Genomic DNA, 7,752 nt, shown 5'->3' on the forward strand with positions numbered 1-7,752 from the left:
GCCACCTCACCCGGCTAGTTTTTTGTATTTTTTTAGTAGAGACGGGGTTTCCCCGTGTTAGCCAGGATGGTCTCGATCTCCTGACCTCGTGATCCACCCGTCTCGGCCTCCCAAAGTGCTGGGATTACAGGCTTGAGCCACCGCGCCCGGCCTATTTTCTTTTCTTTAGAGACAGGATGTCACTGTGTTGCCCAAGCTAGTTTTAAACTCCTGGGCTCAAGTGCTCCTCCTGCATCAGCATCCCAAAGTGCTGAGACTACAGGTGTGAACCACTCCACCTAGCCTTGACTTCGCAATATCTTGTAATGTTAATTATTCACATAGCCTTTGGCCCAGCAAGTTCATTTTCAGGTAGCCTCAAACTACATGATCCTGTACAAGAATGTTGGTAGTAGCCCTAATTATGACAGTAAAAAGCTGAATACAACCCGATGCCCACTGAAAAGAGAATGGAAAAATCAACTGTGGTTTATTCACACACTTGAATGTCATGTAGCGGTGAAAGCTAAATAAAATACAGCCACACGCAACCACATGGATGACTCCTGTCATCAAAACACTGAATGTCGGCCGGGCGCGGTGGCTCAAGCCTGTAATCCTAGCACTTTGGGAGGCCGAGACGGGCGGATCGCGAGATCAGGAGATCGAGACCATCCGGCTAACACGGTGAAACCCCGTCTCTACTAAAAACTACAAAAAAAAAAACTAGCCGGGCGAGGTGGCGGCGCCTGTAGTCCCAGCTACCTGGGAGGCTGAGGCAGGAGAATGGCGTGAACCCGGGAGGCAGAGCTTGCAGGGAGCTGAGATCCGCCCAAGCACTCCAGCCAGGGGGACAGAGCGAGACTCCGTCTCAAAAAAAAAAAAAAAAAATGTCATTTTTATATAATACAAAAGCAATCAAATCTATAAATACATTGTTTAGACATATTTATAAGTAATACATAATTATTACTTATATATATGTAATATATAAAACTATTATTTGGCTGGGCGCGGTGGCTCAAGCATGTAATCCCAGCACTTTGGGAGGCCGAGATGGGCGGATCACGAGGTCAGGAAATCGAGACCATCCTGGCTAACACGGTGAAACCCCGTCTCTACTAAAAAATACAAAAAACTAGCTGCGCGAGGTGGCGGGCGCCTGTAGTCCCAACTACTCAGGAGGCTGAGGCAGGAGAATGAAACCCGGGGGGCGGAGCTTGCAGTGAGCTGAGATCCGGCCACTGCACTCCAGCCTGGGCAACTCCGTCTCAAAAAAAAAAAAAAGAAGCAAAAACCTATTATTTTATTTGTTTTAGAGACAAGGTCTCACTATATTGTCCAGGCTGGTCTCGAACTCCTGGGCTCAAGCAGTCCTCCTCCCTTGGCCTCCCGAAGTGCTGGGATTACAGGTGTAAGCCATGGTGCCTGACCTATGATGATGATTATTATTCTGAGACAGAATCTCTCTCTGTTACCCAGACTGGAGTGCAGTGGCAAGATCTTGGCCCACTGCAACCTCTGCCACCTGGGTTCAAGCGATTCTTCTGCCTCAGCCTCCTGAGTAGCTGGGATTATCGGCACACACCACCATGCCTGGCTAATTTTTGTTTTTTTTAGTAGAGATGGGGTTTCACCATGTTGGCCAGGCTGGTCTCGAACTCCTGACCTCAGGGTGATCCACCTGCCTTGGCTTCCCAAAGGGCTGGGATTACACATGTGAGCCACCATGCCCAGCTTATTATTATTTTTTAAGCAAGGGAGTAATAAACACAAAATTTAGGAGTTGGGGAGAAACACCTGAAAACAGGTATTGTCAGCGTTCTACTAGATTTTTCTGGTGATTTCATGGGTATCCATTATTTTGTTAAAAATAGTAGGCTGGCAGCACTTTGGGAGGCTGAGGCAGGAGGATTGCTTGAGCCCAGGAGTTCAAGACCAGCCTGGGCAACATAGTGAGACCCCCCATCTCTACAAAACTTAAAATAATTAGCTGAGTGTGGTGGTATACACCTGTAGTCCCAGCTCCTCAGGAGGCTGAGGTCAGGGGATTGCTTGAGTCCAGGAGTTTGAGATTGCAGTGAACTAGGATCATGTCACTGCACTCCAGCGGGGGTAACAGAGGGAGACCTCATCTCTTAAAAAAAAAAAAAAAAAAAAAAAAAAAAAAAAAAAAAAAAAAAAAAAAAAAAAAAAAAATCTTAAAAGCAAACACGTAAAGCAGCAAGGCTCAATAATGAGAACTGTGATGACCCAAAGATGATGATTAATCCATTTCTGGACCTCTGCGGTCTCTTAGCAAGAATTGCAGCTCAGCCACCTCCTGACTCTGCTTAGCGTGTAGAGATCATAATAGCCCACTTGGAGAGTTTGGGGAAGCGTCAACAATGGCCTAGTGGGCTCCTGTCAATGGAAGCTATTCTTATTGTGCTATGTCCAGGGACTTGAAGCCAGAATGCAAGGGGTCACTGGGCTTTGCCCTTTCCTGGGTGTGGAGTGGGGAACAGCCTGGTACTGCATGAGCCCTCTGAATCCCACCCTGGTTAAAGCTCACAAGCTTCATTTCCACAACCATTTTCAGAGAGCGTCCCACCTGCACTCAGCTCTGCTGGTTACAAGTCACAGGAGCCCAGCTCCAACTCACTGCAGCCCAAAAGGGAAAGGACTCACCCACTTGAGATGTCCAAGGGTTGAGTCCAGAAATTGAGACGCTGGCCTAGTTGGTTCCTCCCATTTCAGAGAGACTGCAAACCGAAGCTCAGAGAGGTCAAGAGAATTGCCCAAAGTCACACAGATGCCAGTGGGAGGCCGGTGTCCCAGCTGGCTCTGCTGAATCCAAAGCCTGCGTTTGGGTTCATCTGCAGGAGGAAACACAGCTGAGTCGAAAGCCCAGTGACTCGGTGGCGGTGCATGTCTTCCAGGAACAGAACAAACACAAGCCCATGTCTACGGCGAGCCTTGCCTCGGCCCCCACAGCGGGGGTGATAGAGTTAGGCGCCCCGAGCCCCTGAACACCAGGATGCAGTCCCATGGTCCGTCTCTCCCAAGAAACAGAATCCTAACCAGACCCCGTGCCTGCCTGGCGTGGAGTGGAATGTTGCAGCTGCTCGGGTTTGGTGTGGGAAGGAAGGGGAGATGGAACAAGGTCGAGGGTCTCCTGTTCCCCCTGGAGTGCATAGAGGCTTCCTCCTTCTCCCCTTTGAGATCTCAACACAACCCCCCATGTAGATTTTGAATGTGATCATTGAAGAGTGAGGGGCTGCTGATCCCTCCCGGGAGAGACCTGAACTGACCCCTCTTGGCAAAGCTAGGCAGGAACCAGGCCAGAGGCAGAAGGACCTCTGCCCTACAAACTACCCCATCCTTTCCTGGACTCAGAGCCTTGGGCTGTACCCCGATGGATTCCCTTGGCCTTTCCAGTTGAGGGGCCTGGAGATTTGGGTTGATTCTTGTTTTTTTTTTTTTGAGATAGAGTCTTGCTCTGTCACCCAGGCTGGAGTGCAGTGGTGCATTCATGGCTCACTGCAGCCTCAGCTTCCTGGGTTCAAGCGATCCTCCTACCTCGGCCTCCCGAGTAGCTGGGACTATAGGTGCATGCCACCATGCCGAACTATTTTTTGATTTTTAGTGGAAATGGGGTCTCACCATGTTGCTCAGGCTGGGGTGCGGTGGCACCATCGTGGCTCACGGCAGCTGCATGATCTATGAGTCTAATTATGTTTCCCAGGCTGGTCTTGCACTCCTGGACTCAAGGGACCCTCCTGCTTGGCCCCCTAAAGTGCTGGGATCATAGGTGTGAGCTGGCTCACCTGGCCCAGGATCAATTCTTAACTTTGGCTCCACTCAGATCACCTGGGAAGCTTGGCAACCAATCCCCGCAAGGAGCCCACATCCCCCACCAATTACACCCAAACCTCTGTAGGTGGGACCCGGGCTTCTGTATTTAAAAAGAAATAATGAAAGTCTTTGCTGTGTTCTACACATTCTGAGAGAGGCCACTTGCTTCCAGGGACCTTCTGTGCAGCATCAGGGTCCCACTGTCTACATGGCAGCTGCTGACCGGCACAGGTGTGGGGCTCTGCACACCTCAGATCCCTGACAAAGGAAGGGCGGACTGTGGGGCTGGGCGTACTCGGGAAACACATCAGATGGTGAACAAGCTGAGACGAGTGTTTTGTTTCCCAGGGCTGTCATACTACAATCCCACAGACTGCGTGGCTCATACAACAGAAATTTTCTGTTCTCACAGCTCTGGAGGTTAGAAGTCCAAGATCAGGCCGGGCGCGGTGGCTCAAGCCTGTAATCCCAGCACTTTGGGAGGCCGAGATGGGCGGATCACGAGGTCAGGAGATTGAGACCATCCTGGCTAACACGGTGAAACCCCGTCTCTACAAAAAAATACAAAAAACTAGCCAGGCAAGGTGGCAGGCGCCTGTAGTCCCAACTACTTGGGAGGCTGAGGCAGGAGAATGGCGTGAACCCGGGGGGCGGAGCTTGCAGTGAGCTGAGATCCGGCCACTGCACTCCAGCCTGGGCAACGGAGCGAGACTCCGTCTCAAAAAAAAAAAAAAAAAAAAAAGAAGTCCAAGATCAAAGTTCAACAGGTTTGGTTTCTCCTGAGGCCTCTCTCCATGGCTTGCAGATGGCTGCCTGCTCGTCGTGTCCTCACAAGCTCTTTCCTCTGTGCTTGTGCATCCCTGGTATCTCTTTGTGTGTTCAAGTTTCCTCTACTTAGAAGGACACCAGTCAGATTGGATCAGGGCCCACCCTGACAGCCTCGTTTTAACGTCATCAACTCTTTGAAGGCCCTGTCTCCAGCTGGGTGTGGTGGGTCACGCCTGTAATTCCGGCACTTTGTGAGGCTGAGGCAGGCGGATCACTGGAGGTCAGGAGTTCGAGACCAGCCTGGCCAACATAGTGAAACCCCCGTCTCTACTAAAAATACAAAAATTAGCCAGTCGTGGTGGCAGGTGCCTGTAAGCCCAGATACTCAGGAGGCTGAGGCAGAAGAATTGCTTGAACCGGGGAGGCGGAGGTTGCAGTGAGCCGAGATCATGCCATTGTACTCCATCCAGCCTGGGTGGCAAGAGTGAAACTCTGTGTCAAAAAAAAAAAAAGAAAAAAAGTTAGCAAGAAGAGTTGGCAAGGATGTGGAGAAACTGGAGCCATTGTACTTTGTTGATGGGAATGGAAAATGGTGCAGCTGCTATGGAAAACAGTTCAAGATTCCTCAAAATGTGACACATAGAGTTACCACAGGAACCAGAAATTCCGCTCCCACGTATATACCAAGAGAACCCAAAACAGGCACTCAACATATGCTCGTACCTCAATGTTCACAGCAACTGTGTTCACAGCAGCCAAAAGGTTCAAACCACACTCATGCCCATCAACAGATGACTGGATAAACAAAATATAGCATTATCAATACGGTGGAATATTATCGAGCCATAAAAAGGAATGAAGCACTGATGGATCCGTGTGCTCCCATGGATGAATCTTGAAACATTACATGAAAGGAAAGAAGCCAGACACAAAAGGCCACATATTGTCTGATTCCATTTACATGAAGTATCTAGAAGAGGCAAATCCATAGAGACAGAAACCAGATTAGTGGTTTCCAGATTAGTGCTTTTCTCCTGATGGGAGGCAGGTTGGGGTTTCCTTTTGAGGCGATGAAAATATTCTGGAACTAAGTAGAGGTGGTAGTTGCACAGCATTGCGAATGTACTAAATACCACTGAATCATACACTCTCAAATAGTTCATTGGGCCAGGTGTGATGGCTCATGCCTGTAATCCCAGCACTTTGGGAGGGCAAGGCAGGCAGGTCACCTGAGGTCAGGAGTTGGAGACCAGCCTGGCCAACATGGTGAAGCCCCGTCTCTACTAAAAATACAAAATTAGCAGGTCTTGATGGTGCACACCTATAATCCCAGCTACTCAGGAGGCTGAGGAAGGAGAATCACTTGAACTTGGGAGGTAGAGGTTGCAGTGAGCCGAGATCGCACCATTGCACTCTGGTCGGGGCAATAGAGCGAGACTCTGTCTCAAATAAATAAATAAAATTTAAAAAAAAAGTTCATTGTATCATGTTAGTGCAAAAGTATCTGCAGTTTTAGCCATTGAAAGTAATGGCAAAAACTGCAATTACTTTTGCACCAACCTAACCTACTTTTTTTTTTTTTTTTTTTTTTCCCCCCCTTGAGACAGTGTTTTGCTCTTGCTTGCCCAGGCTGGAGGGCAGCTGGGCCATGTCTTGCGCTCACTGCCAACCTCTGCCTCCCGGGCTCAAGGCTGATTTCTTTACCTGCCTCAGCTTTCCAAGGTAGCTGGGACTACAGGTGCCCACCACACACCCGGCATAATTTTTTTGTTATTTTTTAGTTGGGAGATTGGGCGTTTCACCATGTTGGGCACCAAGCCTGCCGCTCTCAAACTCCTTACCTCAGGTGATCCACCTGCCTCAGCCTCCCAAGTGGCTTTTTTTGCGGGATTACAGGCACAGCCACGTGCCTGCGCTGGCCCATCAACCTAATATTTTTATGTGAGTTTTACCTCAATTTAAAACAAAAACAAAATGAGGAGCAACAAAAAAAAAAACACACACAAAAAATGGCTCTTCCATACCAGGGGGCACCACCATGAGGCTGTGAACAAGCTCAAGATATAGGTGTTTTGTTTTTTTGCAGACAGGCGTCTCACTTTGTCACTTAGGGCTGGAATGCAGCGAGTGGCCATTGATCTTGGGGGCGTCACTGCAAACCTCCGCCTCCCAGGGCGTTTCAAGCGCATCCTCCCCACCTCAGTCCTCCTGAATAGCTAGGATTATAGGAGCACACCACAACACCCAGATAATTTTTCTATTTTTAGTAGAGACAGGGTTTCGCCACGGTTGGCCAGGCTAGTCTTCGAACTTCCTAGGGCCTCAAGCCTATCTGCCGCCTCCACCTTCCCAAAGTGGGCTGGGGATTACAGGTGGTTAAGCCACCATGCCTGCGGTGTTTATTTTTTTGTTTTGTTTTGTTTTTGCTTTTTTTTGAAACAGGCGTCTCACTCTGCTCACCCAGGCTGGAGTCAGTGGGCTCTATCTCTGCTCACTGCAACCTCTCCTCCTGGGTTTCAAGGTGCATTCTCCCACCTCAGGCCTTCCCGAATAGCCTGGGATTAACAGGCACGCCCATCACCACGCCCAGCCCTAATTTTTTGTAATTTTTTGGGCTAGACATGGAGTTTGCCATGTTGGTCGGGGGCGGTGTCGAGCTCCTGATCTCAAGCTGGATCTGGCCTGCCTGGGGCCTCCAAGAGTGCGGGGTCTTTCTGGGATTACAGCGTGTGGAGGCACTGCACCCCAGCTGCGTGTTTACTTTTTGATGCCAGAAAACATGTTCAACAATATGCTTAGCTAAGCTGCAAAAAGGAGCAGGTCCCACAAAACTAGAGAATATAGTTTTTTTTCTTTTTTTTTTTCTTTTTCCTGGTTGGCTTTTTTTTCCTTCAAAATATGTCTACATTTTACAAAACGTGTAGAAAAACATCTTGAAAGGAATAACTAAAATAGGCTTTTCTTTTGGTTCCTTGTGTGTTCTAATTTTTTTTTTTTTTTTTTTTTTTTTGAGACAGAGTCTTAGGGCCTTCTGTCCACCCCCAGGGCTGGAGACAGTTGGTGCGATCTTGGCTCACTGCAAGCTCTGCCTCCCGGGTTCACGCCATTCTCCTGCCTCAGCCTTCCGAGGGAGCTGGGGAGGGGCCCGCCACCAGGCCCGGTAATGTT

Source organism: Rhinopithecus bieti, unplaced genomic scaffold (assembly GCF_001698545.2).
Source record: "Rhinopithecus bieti isolate Rb0 unplaced genomic scaffold, ASM169854v2 scaffold_31823, whole genome shotgun sequence".
NCBI classification, from domain to species: Eukaryota; Metazoa; Chordata; class Mammalia; order Primates; family Cercopithecidae; genus Rhinopithecus; species Rhinopithecus bieti.